At 37.7% G+C, this 21,235-nt stretch overlaps 1 long non-coding RNA gene across 1 annotated transcript in view; it reads left to right on the top strand.

Moving 5' to 3' along the window:
- The window catches only part of LOC129473943 (uncharacterized), a 149,305-nt gene that overhangs the window by 23,362 nt on the left and 104,708 nt on the right, over window positions 1–21,235 (top strand). Inside the window, exon 2 of the long non-coding RNA XR_010118880.1 lies at window positions 10,585–10,699. This is a non-coding gene — a long non-coding RNA (uncharacterized lncRNA). The remainder of the gene's footprint in view (window positions 1–10,584; window positions 10,700–21,235) is intronic.

Here is a 21,235-nt window from a genome sequence, read left to right on the forward strand (position 1 = left end):
CCAAGGTGATAGTATTAGGAGGTGGGGACTCTGGGAGGTGATTAGGTCATGGGGGCTCCAGGTTTGTGAATGGAATTAATGCCCTTACACAAGAGACTTCAGAGATCTGCCTCCCCTTTCATCTCCTTCATCCCTTCCATCCCTTCCACCATATGGGGAAACAGAGTTCATCCAGTCCTCCATATGAGGATGCAGCAACCAGGTATAATCTTGGAAGCAGAGACAGGACCCTCACCAGACACAGTCTCCTGGGACCTTGATCTTGGACCTTCCAGCCTCTAAAACTGTAAGAAATGATTTTCTGTTATTTATAAATTACCCAGTGTAAAGTATTTTGTTATAGTAGCAGGAATGGCCTAAGTCAGGTAGTGAGTGTTTCAGTTCTGAAACTGCAAGTAGAGATCCTGGTTGTGGACTCTAAGATCCTACACCTCCTCATCACTTAGTGGGAAAAGTCAGTTTTGGGGCTCAGGACCATTAGGAAAATTCAAGATTCCTGCTCATGGAAATGGAGGGCTAAATGCAGGATAGGAATAGCAAGAAGGTATTTGCTTTCAAGCCCATTTCCCTCTTCTTTCAAGCTGTTAAAACATATTCAGTTGTTCACCTGCTAGTGGCCATTGGCTCAGGGAAAGTTAATCAGATCCCTTGTTCAAGGGGATAAATTTAGTTACTCTCAGCCAATCATGGTGATTCTATTCTGCTTTTCAGAGACTGGTTTAACAAGAGTCATGTGATCCTTCTGGTCAATGAAAGATAAGGGGAAGCCAGCTTGGAGTTGCTTCAGAAAGGCTGCTCTTAAACAGAAACATATTTGAAGGAACAGTAACTTTATTCTGACTCTTTATGTGTGTGACGGAGGAAGTGATGCCTAGAGCTACTACAGGCACTTAGGCCATGAGGAGAACCAGTATAAGTCAGCAAGCCAAGATGCTAAAGACAGCAGAATAAGAAAATGGCAAGAATCTTGTCCTTGATGCTGTTGAGCTACTGAATTAACCAGGGCTGCAATTCCCTGTATTGGTAAGGGTTCTCCAGAGGAACAGAACCAATAGAATGTATATATAAGTATATAATAAGGAATTAGCTCATGCAATTACAGAGGCTGACAAATTCCAATATCTGCAGTTGGCAAGCTGGAGACTCAGGAGAACTGATGGTGTAGTTCCAGTTTAAAGGCTAGCAGGCCCAAGAACCAGGAAAAGCTGATTAAAGTTCAAAGGCAGGAAAAAAACCCCAATGTCCCAACTTGAAGGCATTTAGGCAGGAGGAATTCCCTCTTATTCATGAAACAGTCAGCCTTTTTGTTCTATTTAGGCTATCAATTGTTTGCGTGAGGCCCACCACATTAGAAAGGGCAATGCGCTTTGCTCAGTCTATCAATTTCAACGTTAAACTCATCCAGTATAATGTTTGACCAAATATCTGGGTATGCCATGGTTCAGTCAACTTGACACATAAAGTTAACCAACCATCAAAATTCCCTACTTTTGGTTTCTTGATAAATAAAATAATATTTCTCTTCTGTTTTAGTGGAATAAAGGTGTGGAAAACCCTTTGATCAGTTTCTGTCTTTTGTTGATCTGGAATTGCAGTATCATTGTGATTAAAGAAACTGAAATACAGTGAAATTAGAAAGGGGATTCACATCCAAATTTTGCAAACCCTTTGGTAATGTTTAGAATATCTGATTAATTCATTTTTAATTCAACAAATATGTGTTAAATACTAACTATATGTCAGCTAGGTACATGTTATATGTCAATGAAAACAAAAAAAGAAAAAATTCCCCTTGTGGGGCTGACATTCTAGTATATAAAAAAATGGTCAATTTTAATATAGTTTTGGGTTTATTTAAGCTTATTACAGAATAAAAAAATAGTGCCCCAAACTGACCACTCTTGCATAGCCATGCCCAGCAGCCAATACTACATAATGTCAACCTACAACACAGCACCATCAAGTTGTTACTCAAATGAGACCTAGGCTTGATGGGATGTTAGGAGGTCCATTTCTATCATCGCCCTAAGCCTGCCATTGAGGGAGCCCGATGTAAACATTTATGTGGCCACCAATAAATAGTAAGCCCCTCAATCCCAACCCTAACCTCACTGTGTTTCTAGATTCTTGCCTCTGTTCTTTGTTTGTACTTTATTCTTTGCTGGTAATGGATTCTAGTTCTGAACTCCAGCCAAATTGTCTGGGCCTACGAATTGACTAGTCTCGCCAACCTCTTCTCTCTGGGGGATCTGGATCCTATCCCAATTTTCTCCCCTCTGCAGCCCACTGGTTAAGGCCCTATTACAACCCAGACAACCTCTCCCATTCCAAACATAAAACTGTCATCTGTTGGATAATAACGTTTCCCACATAACCAGTTCCTGGTGCCGTGCTCCCACCTGGCTTGAGATGGTGACTGTCACCATTAATCTGGTTTGGATTCAGGTTTGGTATGTCCTGTTAGATGCTGAGACTTAGGGGAGCTTATAGTCATATCCCTCAGACCTCCCCTATCCCCACCAGTCTTGGCTTACTTCTCTCTCTCCTACAGATCTACAGCTGGGGTTCTCTTCTGGCTCTCCTGCCAAGGCCAATCAGGTCGCAATAAAAAAAGTAACATTTTCCAGCATTCTGTAGAGTCTGATTTTCTAAACAGTTCTTTAGATTTTAATGCATCTCAATAATAGTTATAAGTAACATTTTATTTTTTCTGTAGCAGATTAGGCCTCCTGCAAAATAGTAATTTTCAAAAATTGTCTAAGATTCAGATGCCGCACCCAATGTTTATGCTTTTTGTAGCAATATGGTCCTAATTCAACATCATGCAGAGTGCAAATCAGTGTTTCTTCTAACTTCAACAGTGATAAATATTTATTAAGCCTCCACTATGTTCATGGAACTATACCAGGTGCTGCTATAACTATTTTTCCTTTCCAGGAAAAATAAATTCAAATATGGAATAAAAAGCCCAAACTCATGAAACTGGACTGACTTTGCTTCTTAAAAATTCAACATGCTGCAGCTGCATGCTTAAAACTGGTTCAAACAGGATGATGAAATAAAACATTATTATTGTGGGAATATAATACTGTCTGAATAAATAGCCAACATGAAAACTGTCTCTAAAACCCATAGCATCTGTATGTGCAGACTGTAAGTAAGTTATATAATTCCTCCACTATTCTGTAACATGGCCAATTCAGAATGTCTTACCATTAATCTTGAAGACATTTAAAGATGTTCACTTTTCTAACTCTTCCCTTTGAAAATATATTTGAACCTTACTTGCAATAAAAATCTCATAATATTTTATTACTTTTTGATGTGTCATTTCTGTTAAATGATGCCTGGAATAAATCAGCTTTGACTTTTCAGATTACATGTGTTCTTCCAGAGTTTTAGTAGTTACAACATACATTTACATTTTCTAATGTCCTCACTATAATGAAGATAAACACAGGGGTAATTTTTCTCATGTCATGTGTATATAGGATAAGATTACCAGGCCAACAGTGTCACTATCAGATTTCTTTCAGAAAGCATTTAATGTTGAATTTTAATCACATGCTTGAACAACTAGGACTTTTGGGTTTTATTTTTCAAATATGTATTAGTAAGAAAGCAGATTGAAATGTGGAATGTACCAGATAAATCTCTTTGGTGATTTTACATATCTGTATGATCATGTTTGACTTAGAAATGCCGATCTTTTGATCTTACACTTCAAATGTTACATCTGTGAACATAAAAATCTATATGGCTATAACTTTCCAGGAAGAAATCTTGCTCAAGTAACTAATAAATGATCCAAGTTTTAGATAATTCTGACATAATTCCAATGTATCTCCTACAGTATTTTGCTTTACAAGACTTTCTGACCCAGATATTTATGGCTAAAGTCCATATTTTATAGATCAAATGATAATTACCTTGTAGAGGAAAGCATTTGTTTTTGAATAGTGCCAGGAGCAAGTAAGTGTAACTAATATTACAGGATAGATATTTCTGCAGATGAGTGAACTTAACTCTCGTGGTTAAAACTTATGGTTAAATTTCCACAGATTAGTAAAAGTTCTCAGTTTTATTAACAATTCTCCATTTTCATTAAAAGCCCTACTTTCCTGATAGTTAGGCTGATGAGAAGTTAGTTCAGAGGGCTGCCCATTCCCATATTCATCACTTTTTATTCAATAATGTTATTTTATGAATAATAATTTTCTTATTTGTTGAGGCACATATCATGACGTTTAGATGTACATTACTATTTGTCCAATACAACTAATTAGTTAAATAGGAATGAGTTGTAATGATCAGAGTTAATCTCAGAAAATATTTTTTCAAGCTTACCAACTTATAACTTTATAACTTTACAAGTTATAAAGAGACCTTCATAACAGTTAATTAAAGAATCCTTTAGTTGGACCATAAGCACTAACAGTCGGCATTCCGTGAATCCTTGTTGTATGTTTGGTATTTTGCTAAGCACTTCATTTTTTTTAAATGTCATTTAGTTTTCACATGAACCCTATGAAATATGTATCATTATTAGTCTTATTTAAATGTTGCTGAAGCTGATGCTTTGAGGAAATGTGTCATGCTTAAGGACAAACAGCTACCAGGTGGGGAACCGGGGACCTGAACTGGGTAATCTAACTTAACTTCTGCTTCAGTATGATTTTGGTTATATCTTTCTTGTACAAGTATGTCTCATCTTCCCTGTTAACTCTTCATTGATAGGAAAGACCATCTTTTTTAAATCTTCATGTTGCACTACTTGCCTTGGGCACAGTAGAGACCTATAAATGTTTGGTGCTCACATTTAATAAAAATGTAGTAATAATAGCACTATGATATATAGCAATGATTTTTTTTTTTTTTTTTACTTTTTAAGGGTTAAATAGAGTCAACGTGATTGACTCACTTGTTTTTTGCTTATTGTACTTAAACGTCTAATATGTTAGATTAACTCTATTATTAATGATTTGGCCACATAAAGTCAACTGCTATTCTGAAATAAACAAAATGGTCCATAAATCCCTTGGTATATTTTTGCTGCCAAAGAGTACAAACATTCATTCAATAAATATTTATTGAGTAGAATGAAGTGAAATCCAAGTGCAAGAAAACAGCAAAGAAGTAACAGAGGTGATTGAGAAAATAGAAAACAGTAGTGAGATTCAGAATGACAGCAGTGGCTTCCACTTTAGTGTAGGTAGTTGAAAAAAGCCCTACCACAAAGTTAAACTTCAGCTGAGACTAGACGGGTGAGGAGGACATGAACTTGGCCAGTTTGAAGTTAAAGATGGATGATGTGGCTACAGTATAGTGAAATTGTAATTTCTACCAATCTAAAATCCAAGGCAAGCTTTGCCTGAGCCATTCCAGACTTCCCTGATGGATATGAATTAGATAATTCCAAGTCAAATATTCATGTGTTGAAATCTAATACTAAAGTTCCCTTAAAAAAATTTTAGACAAATTTCAATGACCTTCCATTCTGGTCACTTAGGATAATGGGCTAAAATAGAAATCCCACTGAAACATTATTCTCTCTCACTCTTATGGTTCTCTGTCTTCTCTGGATCAACACGAATGGTACTCCCTCCACTGCCCCAAATATTTCAGCCGCACCTTGGAAGCCCATGGCACATCCTGTGTGTATTAAAAGAGGGCTCCATTGACTACCTGGTAATGACAGATGCTTGGTTCTCCTGGGAAGACAATTCTTCTAGGTCACTCACTTTCTCCATTCAAGACTGACATCTGGGTCACAATTTCATCCTCTGCTAAATCCTGTTATTATCTTCCCTGACTTCAAGGTTCTTCCTCCTCTCCAACTCCAGTGATTTTCACATACCTTTGCCACCCCATAAAATCCTGGCAACTGTGGATATACTCTGAACTTTGTTATTCCCTACAATTGTCCTGCCCTCTTACTTCCAGCTCTCTCCTCAGACCTTACTCTCCATAGACGTCTCTCTGACACCACAGACATCTCTTATTTCATGGCTCTGTTACCCCAGTTTATCTACCACATTGTTCTTGTTTATATCCCTCCCCAGCTTGAACCCTATAACTTATTTCTGGAACCACTTTTTTGTACCAACACCCCCAAATCTCTGAAACCTTGGACTTTCCTATGCATATACCTTGGCTGTTGAACAGTCTTAGGAAAAGGTCACTTGGTATTTGCTAGGGGCCAATATAATATTCAACTTAGCTGGAGTCTAATCAATGCTTGACTGTCCTATGCTTTGTTCTTGGTTAGTAACTCTTGCCACCCTTCCCAAGAACTTCTTTAGATTCCTGCCATTCCCCCTTAAGATCCTTTTTAACTTTTTCTTGGTGCCTTGGCCTTTTATTCTACTGACAATATTGAGATGTCGAAGAATGAAAACTTTCAAACACCCATACCTTCCCTCAAATTTTGAACCAGAATCATCCTTGACTCTCTCCCACCAATCTCAGTGAAAGCTCTCTTGCCTTATTCCCAAGGCCAGGCCTTCCACTTAGGATCTTGATTAGGATACTACTCTGTTTGTTCTCCAATTTTCTTATATGCCTTCAACTTTTCTGCTTCTCTTCATCTGTCTTTTCTTCAGGCTTATGTATCTCCCATTTAAAAAGTCTTTGAAATTGTGTGCCCCTTTAATGTTAGCCATGTCTGTATCAGCTAACCTTTATCAGCTGTTTTCAGAAAGAATAGTCTGCACTTGACCACCACCACTTCTTTACTTCCCCATTCATTCACCTATTAAAATCGGGCTTCCTCCTCTGTCCTCTGCCCTGACAATATCTGGCTAACCATAATTGATCTTCCTATTTTTAAATCCATTTATTTTATTTATTTAGCATACTAACCCCCTTCTTGAAACCACCTCTTTATTTTATTAATGCCCTCTTCTGTCATCGAAACTCTCTGCCTATTGCTTCCTTGTCCCCTTTTTCTATCTTTTTTCTTTGCATAATTCAAAATGCTGGTACTCTTGGAGGTCTTTTTTCAGCCCATTGCTCTTATTACTCTGCATATGCTTCTTCAGATGGGAGCAGACAGGATGTGGTTCTCATTTAATTTCACAGTATGTATTATCACCTATAAGTTGACGCCTCAGATCTGCCCAGCAACTTAGGCTTCCACTTGGAAGGACCATAACTTAGTGAAATAAAAATACCCCAATTACTGAAAATTTTCTACACCAGGTTCCCCTGCCACTACACATACTTCCTCACATGATGGTGCCAGCCTGCGTTAGAAACCAAAGCCAGACCGCTTGGAGTCACTTGAAATGCCTTCCCTCATGCTCACCTCACTTAGTCACTACATCTTGCTGATTTCACTTCTAAATATTGCTCCTCTGCTTTTCCTCCTACTTTTTAGCTTTGCTGTTACTCCTCTAGTTAAGGCATTCATCTTCACCCATGTTGATTATTGTTTTGGCCTCTTTTGTCTGCCTCATCTTTTCTGGCTTTGCACTCACAGTCCATCCTCCTTCCTCCCATCATGGCTATCCATTTAAAGGGCATATCCTCCTGTAGCAGAGGGATGACAAAAAAAAGGAGAAGAAGAAGATGAAGAAGAAGGATAAGAAGCAGAAGCAGAAGCAGCAGCAGAAGAAGCAGAAGCAGAAGCAGCAGCAGAAGAAGAAAAAAAGAAGAAGAAGGAAGAGGAAGAAGAAAGAAGAAGAGGAAGAAGAAGAGGAAGAAGAAGAGGAAGAAGAAGAGGAAGAAGAAGAAAGAAGAAGAAAGAAGAAGAAGAAAGAAGAGGAAGAAGAAGAGGAAGAAGAAGAAAAGAAGAGGAAGAAGAAGAAAATAAGAAGAAGAAGAAGAAAAGAAGAAAGGCAAACCCCACAACATCGCTCCCCTGATTAAATCCTTAATGGGTATACCTTCACCTGCCCACTGCTAGGTACTGCCCACTGCCAGGTGCCTCACGCTTCTCTTCACAACACTTACCACATTGATTGCAGTCCTGTTGCCCATTTGTAGCCAGAAGCACCTCAGTGGCCAACACCTTGCCTCACTCATTCTACAGGCTTGGTACCTGGGATACTGCCCAGCACACCATAGGCATTCGACAAATGTTAAACTAAACAGAATAGAGTTAAATGGAATATATAACCAAAATTAATTCCATATTGGAGAAAAACAAACATCATGACAAGTAATTATTTAGGGAACACCTAATGTATACCAGCACTGTGTTGGAACTTCACACATTTTATGCTGGTTTACTAGACATCTGTGTTACACAGCAGGGTGGAGTGGTGTAAGGAACATGATTTCTAAAAGAGAAAGATCTTGGGTTACATCCTGGCTGTGCCACTTCATAGCTGTGACCTCGAGAGAACTACTTAACATCTAATTTTTAATATCGCACTATTCAAGGGATAGCAATGCATTTCTCACAGGATAGTTGTGCAGACTAAAAGAGATTAAAAGGAAAATGTGTGGAGGTTAAACATGAATGCCACTGGGGCTTGAACCTTTCTCATAATTTGACAACTGCTGAGAAGGGCAGGACTTTTTGGCATGTTAAGGTCTCTGAGTTCAGGAATGAAGGGGCCCCCATGAGTCCCAAGTGAGACTTGCTCTGAGGCCCAGCGATTTTGTGTGAAACAGGATTTAAGAGTTTTTACTTTCCAGAAACCAAGGGTAACAGAAGTCTCTGTATTGTAATAGGAGGACATACATGCTTAAATACATAGATAGGAATTTAGTATTTGCTGGTGTAAATAGTACAGTGCTATTGGGGATACATTAGAAACCTTAGGAACATTATAAATGAAATCATAATAGACAAAACCCTTCAGAGTGTGCCATCTCTCTTTTTTTGCTGTGACCCTGACAGCTCTTACACTATTTCAAAGAGATTTGGAACAAATTATTGGTAACAATAAAGCCCCTCTAAAACTTTTATATGGAGATGTTTATTGCAGCATAATATTCAATAGCAAATAATTACAAATAACTTATGTGATCATAAAGTAAATGATTAGTGATGTTACACCAATATGATAAATAAAATGTTATTTATCTCTACAGTAAGACTTATGAAGACTGTAGGAAATAGAAATAAAGTGCCCAATGTGGCATGCGTCTAATTCCATAATTATAGCTAAGAAAATGTAAGACTATCTTTGGATAAGGGCTAATAAAAAAAAATAATAGGTATAAGGTAGTATGCAAATATGAATGTAATTAGGTTTGGGCAGTAAAATCTACCGATTTTTTTTAGTTTTGGAAGTTTACATAATTAAAAATTTTAAATTATTTTAAATGCTTTATGAGCATCAGTATCAGAATATTAAAAATATATAAACCAAGACAAATGCTCCAAGCAAGAGAAAAGCAATTACTAACTTCCCAAATTATTCTTCTGACATCTTTATTATAAAACCTAGCCATAATTTATTACCAGACCCTAGCTTCCCATTCTTATAACACAGAAAATATTATTTTATGACTTATAATCAAGGCACAATCTCTTAAATAATCTACTTTAGAATCAACTATAAGCAAAAGAAAATTTATCTATAGAGCTATATTATTAGATAACCTGGTTTGTAGTCTTGCAATGTGTATTCAATAGCCTTTATGTCTATTTGCCTGTCTCCTAAAATACTCAAATTTCAGATTTTAGCCTAATGCACTCACAATCATGAGACTGATTACATAACTGGATTTCAAGGAGAAAAAATAACAAAGAGGAATGAATGAATTATCTGAACTTTAGTTATATATTAGATTTCCTAAACAAGAATTACAGACAAATTTGTTTATTAAGAAAACACTGTTGAGAGGAACATGTCTTTGGAATTATGAAAAATGATCTTCCAGAGTATATGGAAAGTAAAGACATTCTGATGAAATGTCCATGATGAAAGTCCAAGTGACTATGCATAAACCACTATAACTGTAGATCTGATTGCTTGATGCTATAATTCAATTATCTTCTCACTACTTTACCTCTCATCTGATAGTGAAATACAGCCCTATTTTTTCTCTGGTATTTATTCAAATATTTTTCCAAGTACGACACAATGACTTTATCTCCTCAGTCAGTTGTCATTCTTGAGGTATGTAGACTCATCAACCACTAAACCGCTGTGGCGAGGACCCTGGTCCATTTGGCCAAAAATTCTGCCCTTGTTCTTCATCCTATTAACCGTAAATATATTAGGAATCTAGCTAGAAGATGTCCCCATTTATTTTATTATTCATTATAGCTCTAACAATATTAATGTTAACTATGAAGTATGAAGATGATTCTTTTTCTTTATTTTCCATTAAGTCATTTATTGAGTCACTTGCATTATGCCTGTAGTTTAGGTAGGATTAATCCATAATTTCTTCCCAAATTCCCCTGTGATTGGATTCCTTGCAGAGGACCATTAAATATATGATGAGTGGTTGGAAGGTTCCTTCTTATCCTATGGATAAAAAGCTCTAAATGTCTTAATATATTTAATTCTTCATTTAAATCACTTCTGATGTGTGTTTATTATATAGGTAGGCTCTCTTGAACATATAGTCCAGTGCAACTATTAATACTTTATTTTTTATTTATTTATTTTTCGAGACCAGGTCTCACTGTCGCCAAGGCTTGAGTGCAGTGGCAGGATCACAGCTCATGGCAGCCTCTATCTCCCAGGATGAAGTAATCCCCCTTCTTCAGCCTCCCAAGTAGCTGGGACTACAGGTGTGTGCCATCATACCCTGCTAATTTTTGTATTTTAGTAGAGACAGGGTTTCACCTTGCCCAGGCTGGTCTTGAACTTCTGAGCTCAAGCCATCTGCCTGCCTCTGCCTCCCAAAGTGCTGCGATTGCAGGCATGAGCCACCACGTCTGGCCAACACTTTATTGATAACTGTATGTATGTATGTATGTGTGTATAAGCATTTCTAGATTGTAACAATCCATTGGCTCTCAGTAGGCCCACCAGAGTACTCCTGCACCTACAGTGAAAACCTGTCTCAGATTTCAATCTGCAAGTGTTTTATTATGGGCTACTAGTAAATTATCCCACAAGAGGTCACTAAAGCTCCAGTTTTTTTGGTGTGTGATTTTTCTCTGACTTTTTCTCCTTCCTGCAAAAGAATTGCAAGAAATTTTCTGTTTCTCGGTTTTCTATTTCCCAGTCTGTTCCAACTTGACATGAAGGTAATCAAGAATTAGGGCTTAGTCATGGGGCAAGGCAGCTTACTTATGGAAGTTTGTAGCCATCTAGGGTTGCTCAAATCATCACGTGAACTTCAGAGCATTTCTTACCACAATTTATACTTGAAAAGAAAAGGAAATACAACCAGGCACCTTCTGACCTCAATAACTAAACTCTTAGCCATAATTTAGACCCCTTTAAAGGCACATTACCACTTTTCAGGCCCTGGGTTGACATTCCAGTTTCCTGCACATACCAGAATGATAGAATAGACATCTAAAAGAGGCCTGCACTCAATAAATATCTCCTTAGAGAAGATCTAATAAATAAATACTAGAGGTACTCTCAGTAATGGAAAATTGCTGCTACATCTATTTCTTAGGAGGATTTTTAGACTCAAGCAGGCAGATTCCTATAAAGAATTTGGCTTAAAACAAAGCTGATCTTTTAGAAACAATCTCTATTTTCTCCACAGAAAACATAAATATTTTTAAACAAGACATTTAAAATTATGTTTTAGAGAAAAATTGGCTTAAAATTTGAGAATATTTTCCCCCATCCTTAGAAGAATTTTCTCTTCCCCTTAGAAAAATATTGCCTGAATATAAAAAGGGAATTTTATGTTGATTTCTCTATCTCTCAATCTCAGAAGAAACAATGCCACTTTTCGTATTCTTGACTAGTAAGATTATTGGCTGTATATTTTCTTAGGAAGGGTCACATGTTACATTTTTAATAGGTTCTATTACATAGGGCAGAGATTATAGGCAGAGACTTCTCTAATGATATTTTCACTTCCCTTCTCTAAGGGGAATATTTAACTTAAAATATTGTGATTTAATCATATATAAAAAGAGAAGTGTTATTGTGAATCAAGCATTTGAACAATTTTATGTTTTCATATGAATAAAGAGTGTTAAAATTATAAATAACATCTGAATTATATGGATGGAAAAATCTTAACCTGGAAAGATCTTAACCCTATGAACATGAAGGATTTATATAAGATGATTTTGGAATCATTCCTTCTAGTCCTAAAATGTAATGACTTTACTTAAATTCTTATGCTTTTGGACTATAAAAGCCCATTTCTATTTTAATGAAATAACTTTAAGTGGAGGGCTTTTCTTATTTGAATAGCTGTCCTGTTATGATTTGGGAGTTAAACATCAGATAATTAAAATTTAGTTGTTTACAGTTACTGAGATTTTTGCATTATTTCCTCAGCAATAATTTTTTATATTTACAACTTCTATGTTAATGAACACACTATTTCATGAAGCGCTTTTGTAAAATGCTAACATAATTCTTTCCTCATGTCTTTTTGGAGGTAGGAGACTCATATACTTTTTATCAGAGATGCTCATAAACTTAAAGCCCCAAGTGAATAATAATATATGGATAATGAATTTCTACTTGACTTGAGCCATCACACAATAAAGAAGGAAAAATGAAACAGGCTAGCCAGGAGAGTAGGAATAGACCAGTCACAATGCATCAAAAGGCAAATCATAGTAACCAGAATCTCAAAGAATCATACAATGAGTCTTTTTAAAATACCACCACCATCTACTCCACTACTCTGGGCTTGTGTTAGCTGACAAGGCACATTGGTTTTCCCGTTTACTCACATTAAGCCCTGGGTAGGCACAGCCAGGGAACATTTCAAATATGTATGGGTTACGAATAATTGTGAGTCACCGACTTTTAGTCCAGCTGAAACTACATTGTCAGAAGAGTATTAAGCTGGCATTTGCAACCCACCTTGTGCCTGACACTGTGTTCTGTATTTAGGACAAAGGCTTTTCTAGTCCATGCACTCAGGTAACTCACAATACAATTGAAGAAAAGAGGTAAGAACACAGACAACTACAGTATTGCATCAGTACTAAAGCATGCATAGCACCCCCACCCCCAGCTGTCTTACCTCTTGGAAATCAGGTTGCATCTTACAATTGATGGTATCTTGCAAATGCCATGTCTAGGCTGCTGTCATAAGCAGTCTTGGGTTGTGTGGGTGCAAACTTGGTCATAGCTGTCGATCGATCTTGTCTTCTCTTCATTGAGGTATGTGCGCTGTTGATAATGCATGAGTTGAGTGAATTGCCATTTAAAATGCTTTAAATGTTACATTATAATTCAGCATTAGAAAAAAAAATTGCGGTATGTGCAAGAAGGGCTAGAAACAGTGCAGTGGGATGTATATTTAATGTCAGTGAGGTAAATATTTACCGTTGGAAGGATGATTCTCCTTATTTTCTTGCAAATTAATAAATGCTTTATGGGTTCTAAGAAAGGAAAATACATGTTGAATAAGTTGTGTAAAATGTGGTGACTATGCTGTGTGTCAAAGGATTGTCTATCATCTTGCTACAATCAAGTGTGGTCTCTGGATCAGGTACAGTTTCTGCATCAACATTATCTGAGAAGTTGTTAGATTTGGAGCATCTCAGGCCCCATGCCAGACTTACAAAATCAGAATCTGCATTTTAAAGTCTTTAAATGGTTCATATGACATAAAAGTCTGAGAAATAATTATGTCACATGCCAAGCAATTCAATGAAAGTCAGGAGAAATTGCCTTTGAAGAGATGAAAGAAATTTCAAAACAACAAGGAGTTGATGTGACCAATTCACTCATGCGGGACTACCATTAAGGTGTCAAACTTCAATATCAGAAACTTCCTGCTGAGTTTGAACAGCAGCTGCCTAACTTCTTGTGACATGTATTTTGATTGAAGAAAAATGGAAACGATCAGTTTATTGAATAAAAATGCTAACAAACCATGGGCTCTTTGATATGTCTCAGAATCACACTAAAAGAACCCTTTCAATATGTATAAAATAAAAATTCTAAGTGATAAGGCTGTGTAATAATTTTACTGGCAGCTTTTTTTGTTCCTTGATGTTACTTAAACTAATAGTGTGTTTTATAATTGATGGTGGCATAGACTTGATGAAAAACAGTATAATACAGTGTGATAGGTGCTATAACAGGAAGAAACGGGGGATGCTATGGAGTAAATAGGTGGTGGTCATATCTCATAATGAAGTTTTGTTACTTTGAGCAAAAGTTAGTCAGAGGGAGATGGGAATGAATTGAGGTGGGATGCAGGGAAGGTATTATTCCAAGAAGAGGGAATTACACATGCAAAGGCATCAAGGCTGTTTGTCAAGAAGCAGATAGAGGGATTGAATCAATTTTTAGGGGATAGTGGAGTTGGGATGCTGGATTGTGTTTTGCCTTAGCTTTGGTGTTACAGAGCAAAACCAAAGGGAAGTAGTACCTCCGTATGTCAAAGGAAAATTTGGTGTCCAAAAGCTCCCATTCTGGCTAGGAGAACTGACCTTGTGTATTAGGGTTCTCTAGAGGGACAGAACTAATAGGATAGATGTATACATATATAGGAGTTTATTAAGGAGTATTAACCCACGCAATCACAAGGTGAGGTCCCACAACAGGCTGTCTGAAAGCTGAGGAGCAAGAAAGCCAGTCAAAATCCCAAAGCTGAATAAATTGGAGTCTGATATTTGAGGGCAGGAAGCATCCAGCACAGGAGAAAGATGGAGGCTGGGAGGCTAGGGCAGTCTAGTCTCTTCATGTTCTTCTGTCTGCTTTTATTCTAGCTGCACTGGCAGCTGATTAGATTGTGCCCACCCAGATTGAGGGTGGGTCTGCCTTTCCCAGTCCACTGACTCAAATGTTAATCTCCTTTGGCAACAACCTCACAGACACACCCAGGAACAATACTTTGCATCCCTCAATCCAATCAAGTTGACACACCTTGTCTGGGACCAGTTTTGTGTAGAATTAGGTTCAAGGATAAAGTTAGCTCTGTTCTCTTCCAGGATTTTCTTGAATGAGGATGGTTTCCACTTAAGGAATAAAGACATTAGTTTTGATGGCTAAGAATGAAGTTTTCACTCAACCGTGTCTGCACATTGCCATCATCCCAAATAATGCCTCAGCCACACTCACAGAAATTTGATTAACTTGCTATGGAGAATCATGAGCATTGATATTTTTTATCCATTGTCTCCATGATACTACTGTGCAGTTTATTTTAAAAAATGGGCTTATGGTCAGGGAGGGTTAGGGTAGGTGAACAGCTGGTCAGCAGAAAACAGGAACTGCAGCACCTATAAGGCTACAAATGAAGCAAAGCATCAGTCAAACACTTGGCCTCTTAGGAGAAACCATTTATTTGGGCAGATATGGTAGGGAAGTGTGGGATAAATTTCTGCCATCATATGGTGAGCCCTAGGATTTACCAAACACCTTGGATCATCTTGGAATCCTCTCATTCTAAGATAACAGATCTCTCTTCTGGCCTCCTATGGGTGTTTGGATATAAAAGACAGATACACAACTTTCACATCCAGGCCCTCAGATAACACATTTCCCAGGGTAGCCCTGAGGTGGTGCTGCTGTACTTGTGGTCACATCTTGGTTTGAAAACGCTGGTAGAAAGAGTGGAACTTTTCCCTTCTTTTCACAAAGAGTATGGGGCTTTTGCAAGGCCAAACATAAAAAAAAAAAAAGAGCCTAAAGTTGGTGCCTACATATTGTGTGGAGCATTTAAGCTCAAACAGGGCATGTATATGTTGGGTAAGAAAGTGGACATTCACCCATAATGACAGTATACTGGTGATATCTCTGCTACGTCTTGACATAAATAGAATTCCTATAGTTTTACCTTGCTCAGTTGCAGGAGTGGGAAAGGCAGCTGAGTGGGGAAACTGAGTCAATGTATACAATGTTAACAGTACACTTTTGAGCCAAGTGTGGGGTGGACATATTCAAGAATGAAAGGAGTAGTGGGTTTGCAACTGCAGAAGCTGAGAGCAACATTAAGTAACAAGTCACAAACAGCACTATTCTCTCAACCCCCTCTGTGCAGTGCTAGTGTATACCAGTGGGGGTCCCCTGATAATGTCTACTCACACAGGAGCCAGCTTGAATCAGTGGACAGCTGGGTTGACCCTATCTGCATTTGTACTTCAAAGCTATGTGATACTTTTAGTGTATTATAGGCTGCACTTGGAGGTGTGTTGTTTTGAAGACAGATTTGTGGCTCAACCAGTGGAATATTCTCTGCTCAAGAGTGGCGGCTGAGGCATGTAGCTTTTTAAAAAAGCCTCCAAACTGGTCTCTCTGCCTCCACCCTTGCCCCTGAAAACTCTACTCTCAACAAAACAATAGAAATGATCACTTGAGAATCAAATTCTGTCTTCTCTACTCAAAAACCCTTCTGTGGCTCCTGTACTCAGGCTGAAAGTCAAAGTCAGTACCATGGCTTCTAAGGCCCTTTGTGATTTCTGTCCCCTCCCCTACTCCTCTCTGACCTCATCTCCTCTTACTGGCCCCCACACTTAACCTGCCACACTTCTGCCCCAGGGCCTTTGCATTTGCTTGTCTTTCTGCTTAAAATACTCTTCCCTAGATATTTTGGGGAGCTCATTCTTCGTCTCCTTTAAATCTTTGTTTGAGTGTCATCTTTGCAGAAAGGCTTTCTTTGACCACCGATTTCGATTTAAAGTGACATCTGACTGAGCCAGAAAGAAATTGATTCCCTGAATAGATCAATAATGAGCTCTGAAATTGAATCAGTAATAGCCTACCAACTAAAAAAGCCCCAGGACCTCATGGATTCATAGCAGCATTCTACCAGATACATAAAGAAGAGCTGGTATTATTCTTACAGAAACTATTCCAAAAAATTGAGGAGGAGGGACTTCTTCCCAACTCATTCTATGAGGCCAGCATCATCTTGATACCAAAATTTGGCAGAGACACAACAAAAAAGAAAACTTCAAGCCAATATCCTTGATTAACATTGATGGAAAATTCTCAACAAAATACTTGCAAACCGAATCCAGCAGCACATGAAAAAGTTAATCCACCATGATCAAGTAGGCTTCATCTCTGGGAGACAATGTTGGTTCATGAATAAATGTGATTCATCACGTAAACAGAACTAAAGACAAAAACCACATGATTATCTCAATAGATGTGGAAAAGACTTTTGATATAATTCAACATGACTTCAAGTTAATAAGTCTCAAAAACTAGGTATTGAAGGAACATGCTTCAAAATAGTAAGAGCCATCTATGACAAACCCACAACAAACATCATAGTGAATAGGCAAAAGATAGAAACATTCCCCTTGAAAACTGGCACAAGACAAGGATGCCTTTTCTCACCACTGCTATTCAACATAGTATTTGAAGTCCTAGTCAGAGCAATCAGGCAACAGAAAGAAATAAAGGGCATTCAAATAGAAAAAGAAGTCAAACTATCTCTGTTTGCAGAAGGTATGATTCCATATCTAGAAAACCCCATAGTCTCAGCCCAAAAGCTCCTTCAGCTGAAAAACAACTTCAACAAAGTTGCAGGATACAAAATCAATATACAAGAATCACTAGCTTTCCTACACACCAACATCAACCAAACTGAGACTCAAATCGGAAAGGCAATCCCATTCACAATTGCCACACACACAAAATAAAATACGTAGGAACACAGATAAGTAGGGAAGTAAAAGATCTCTACAATGAGAATTACAAAACACTGCTCAAAGAAATCAGAGAAGACACAAACAAATGTAAAAAACATCCCATGCTCATGGATACGAAGAAGCAATATCTCTAAAATGGCTATACTGCCCAAAGCAATTTCCAGATTCAAAGTTATTCCTATCAAACTACCAACTTCATTCTTCACAGAGCTAAACAAAATTATTTAAAAATTTATATGGAACCAAAAAAAGAACCCGAATAGCCAAGGCAATCCTAGGCAAAAAGAACAAAGCAGGAGGCATCATGTTACCTGACTTCAAACTATTCTACAAGGCTACGGTGACCAAAACAGCACAGTACTGGTACAAAAGCAGGCAAATAGACCAATGGAACAGAATGGAGAGCCCAGAAATAAGGCTACATATCTACGACCAACTGATCTTTGACAAAACTGATAAAAATAAGCAATGGGGAAAAGACTCCCTTTTCAATAAATGGTGCTGGGATAACTGGCTAGCCATATGCAGAAGATTGAAGCTGGACCCCTTCCTTACACCCTAAAATCAATTCAAAATGGATTAAATACTTAAATGTAAAAACCTCGAACTATAAAAACCCTGGAAGACAACCTAGGCAATACTATCCTGGACTTAGGAATGGGCGAAGATTTCACGACAAAGACACCAAAAGCAATTGCAACAAAAGCGAAATATGACGAGTGGGATCTAATTAGGCTAAAGAACTTCTGCACAGCAAAATAAACTATCATCAAAGTAAACAGACAACCTACAAAATGGGAGAAAATATTTACAAACCATGCATCTGACAAAAGTCTAATATCCAGCATCTATAAGGAACTTAATCACATTTACAAGAGAAAAAACAACCCTATTAAAAAGTGGGCAAAGGACGTGACCACTTTTAAAAAGAAGACATACATGTGGGCAAGAAGCTTATGAGAAAAAGCTCAATATCACTGATTATTAGAGAAAAGCAATGAAAACCACAATAAGATACCATCTCACACCAGTCAGAATGGCTATTATTAAAAAGTCAAAAAATAACATATGCTGGGGAGGTTGTGGAGAAAAGGGAACACTTTATTACACTGTTGGTGGGAGTGTAAATTAGTTCAACCATTGTGGAAAGCAGTATGGCATTTCCTCAAAGAGCTAAAAGCAGAACTACCATTTGACCCAGTAATCCCATTACTGGGTATATACCCAGAGCAATATAAGTCATTCTACCATAAAGACACATGCACACAAATGTTTATTGTCTCACTGTTCACAATACCAAAGACATGGAATAAACCTAAGTGCCCATCAATGACTGACTGGATAAAGGAAATGTGGCACATACGCACCATGGAATATTATGCAGCCATAAAAAAGAATGAGATCATGTCTTTTGTGGGAACATGGATGGAGCTGGAGACTGTCATCCTTAGCAAACTAACACAGGAACAGGAAACCAAATACTGCATGTTCTCACTTATAACTGGGAGCTATATGATAAGAACTTATGAATACACAGAAGGAAACAGCAGACACTGGGGTCTACTTGAAGGGGGAGGGTAGGAGGAGGAAAAGAAGAAGAAAAGATAACTATTGGGTACTCAGTTTAATACCTGGGTGGTGTAATAATATGTACAACAAACCCCTATGACATATGTATATCTATGTAACAAACCTTCACATGTACCCCAAACCTAAAATAAAAATTAAAAAAATTAAAATGAAAAAATAAAGTGACACCCAACACTTCCTAACCCATGTCACTGCTTTATTTTTCTATTTTCTTCATTCATTCATTCATTCGTAAGTTACATGAGAGCAGTGCTTTTTCTCTTTTGTTTTCTGCTACAGCAACAGTAAATGCCTAGAACAATAAGTGGTGATTAAGAACTAGCTCCTTGCTGAATAAATGAAAGAATATGTGTATTATCCCAAACCATAATGTTTCTTGGTGTCAGTAACACTGGGAGTGGGTACTGACCACGTGGTCCACATGCAGAATGTGCACAGCTATCCTCGCTGGTGACCTTCTTGCTTTGTGGATGCCAAAGAAAGTAGACAGCTATATGGACTCTGCCACCTGGATAACTCTAGAGGTGAGTGGTAGGGGTTATGAACAGCACTGAGAAGCTGGGGGTGGCTGTTTGTTGGGTTTCTAGCTTCAGGACAAGTTCTATGAGTTTCCTGAGCCCTCATGATCTAAAATATGAAGCATGATGGTGCTGGGGTGAACACGCATTGTGTTGCTTGCTCAGTACTCACTATCCTAACTTTGTTCTGAAGGACCCATTTCTCCCTCTGTGTGTTTCAAGTAAAATGTGTACTGAAGAAAATGCCACCTATTTTTATAAATACTGTGAACTAAGAATGATTTTTATATTTTTAAGTGGCTTCAACAAAAATCAAAATAATAATATCTAAATTTCAGTGGCCATAAATAAAGTTTTATTGTAACTTAGCCATGCTAATCCATTTATGCATGGCTGCTTTTGCCCTACAATGGTGGAGGTCAGTAGTTGTGACAGAGACCATGGGGCCTGCAAAGCCATAAATATTTACTATCTGGCCCTCTATGGCAAAAGTTTGCCAGCCTCCACCTCAGACTGTCGCTGTGGTTAGAGTCCTATGATCACAGTGAGTGGTTCAGCACAAGATCCAGGTTTAAACGTCTGGTCTTTTCTTGAACTACTTGGGAAGCTAGCTCTTCTGCTGCCTCAGGTGTGAAACTGAGGATGTCAGGAAGCATCAGGCAGCCCCTAAGGATGAGGTTGTAATCAAGTTTGATTGAAGCCATTCCAACTCCGGAATTTTCAGCTGTGCCAGTCAATACATTTTTCTTTAATCTTAAATTAGCTAGCATTTTAAGATCTTTGTTGCTTACAGCCAAAGAAATTTAACTGATAAAGTCATTTGGAAGAAATCCTACTCCAGGTATACAGGGAACAGAATTAATGAGTTCCCAAGATCATTGCCTTATGGTGGCAACAGCAGTTGCCTGGCAGAAGATAGGAAATCTGTCTTAATAGTGCCTTCTAGGACCCAAATTTATCCTGCTCTGGTAGAAATCCTAGGAGATCAGGAATACAGGAGATGCAGTTAGTGTTTAGGACCTTCATTTAACAGCACACATCTGTGTCTTCCCTTGGCATAAATACTGGGAGAATTCAGGACTCAGGATTTTTATATTCTCTTATTAGAATTACCCATATAATATATGATTTATTGCCTATAGACTTCTCAATTTATATGTACACAATAGCAGCACTACTGTATTTTTTAATTCAAATGAAATGCATGAAGGTGTTTGGGTAGAAGTAATAGAAAAGTTTAGTAATGAATAATGTTTCATTATTCTGTCTGAATTGTATTTTCAGAACATCAGTCATTATCAAATATAGACTCCAAATAATAATACATATACATATAATATTTGATTATGATGTTTTTAGAAACATACATCTCTTTTCTCTCCTACTGATTAATCTCACTCCCTGCTGTTTAAGCAGCAAAGCTGCTTTCCACCCAGTATCTCAGGGAAAG

The sequence above is a fragment of the Symphalangus syndactylus genome, chromosome 2 (assembly GCF_028878055.3).
Source record: "Symphalangus syndactylus isolate Jambi chromosome 2, NHGRI_mSymSyn1-v2.1_pri, whole genome shotgun sequence".
In the NCBI taxonomy this organism is placed as follows: domain Eukaryota; kingdom Metazoa; phylum Chordata; class Mammalia; order Primates; family Hylobatidae; genus Symphalangus; species Symphalangus syndactylus.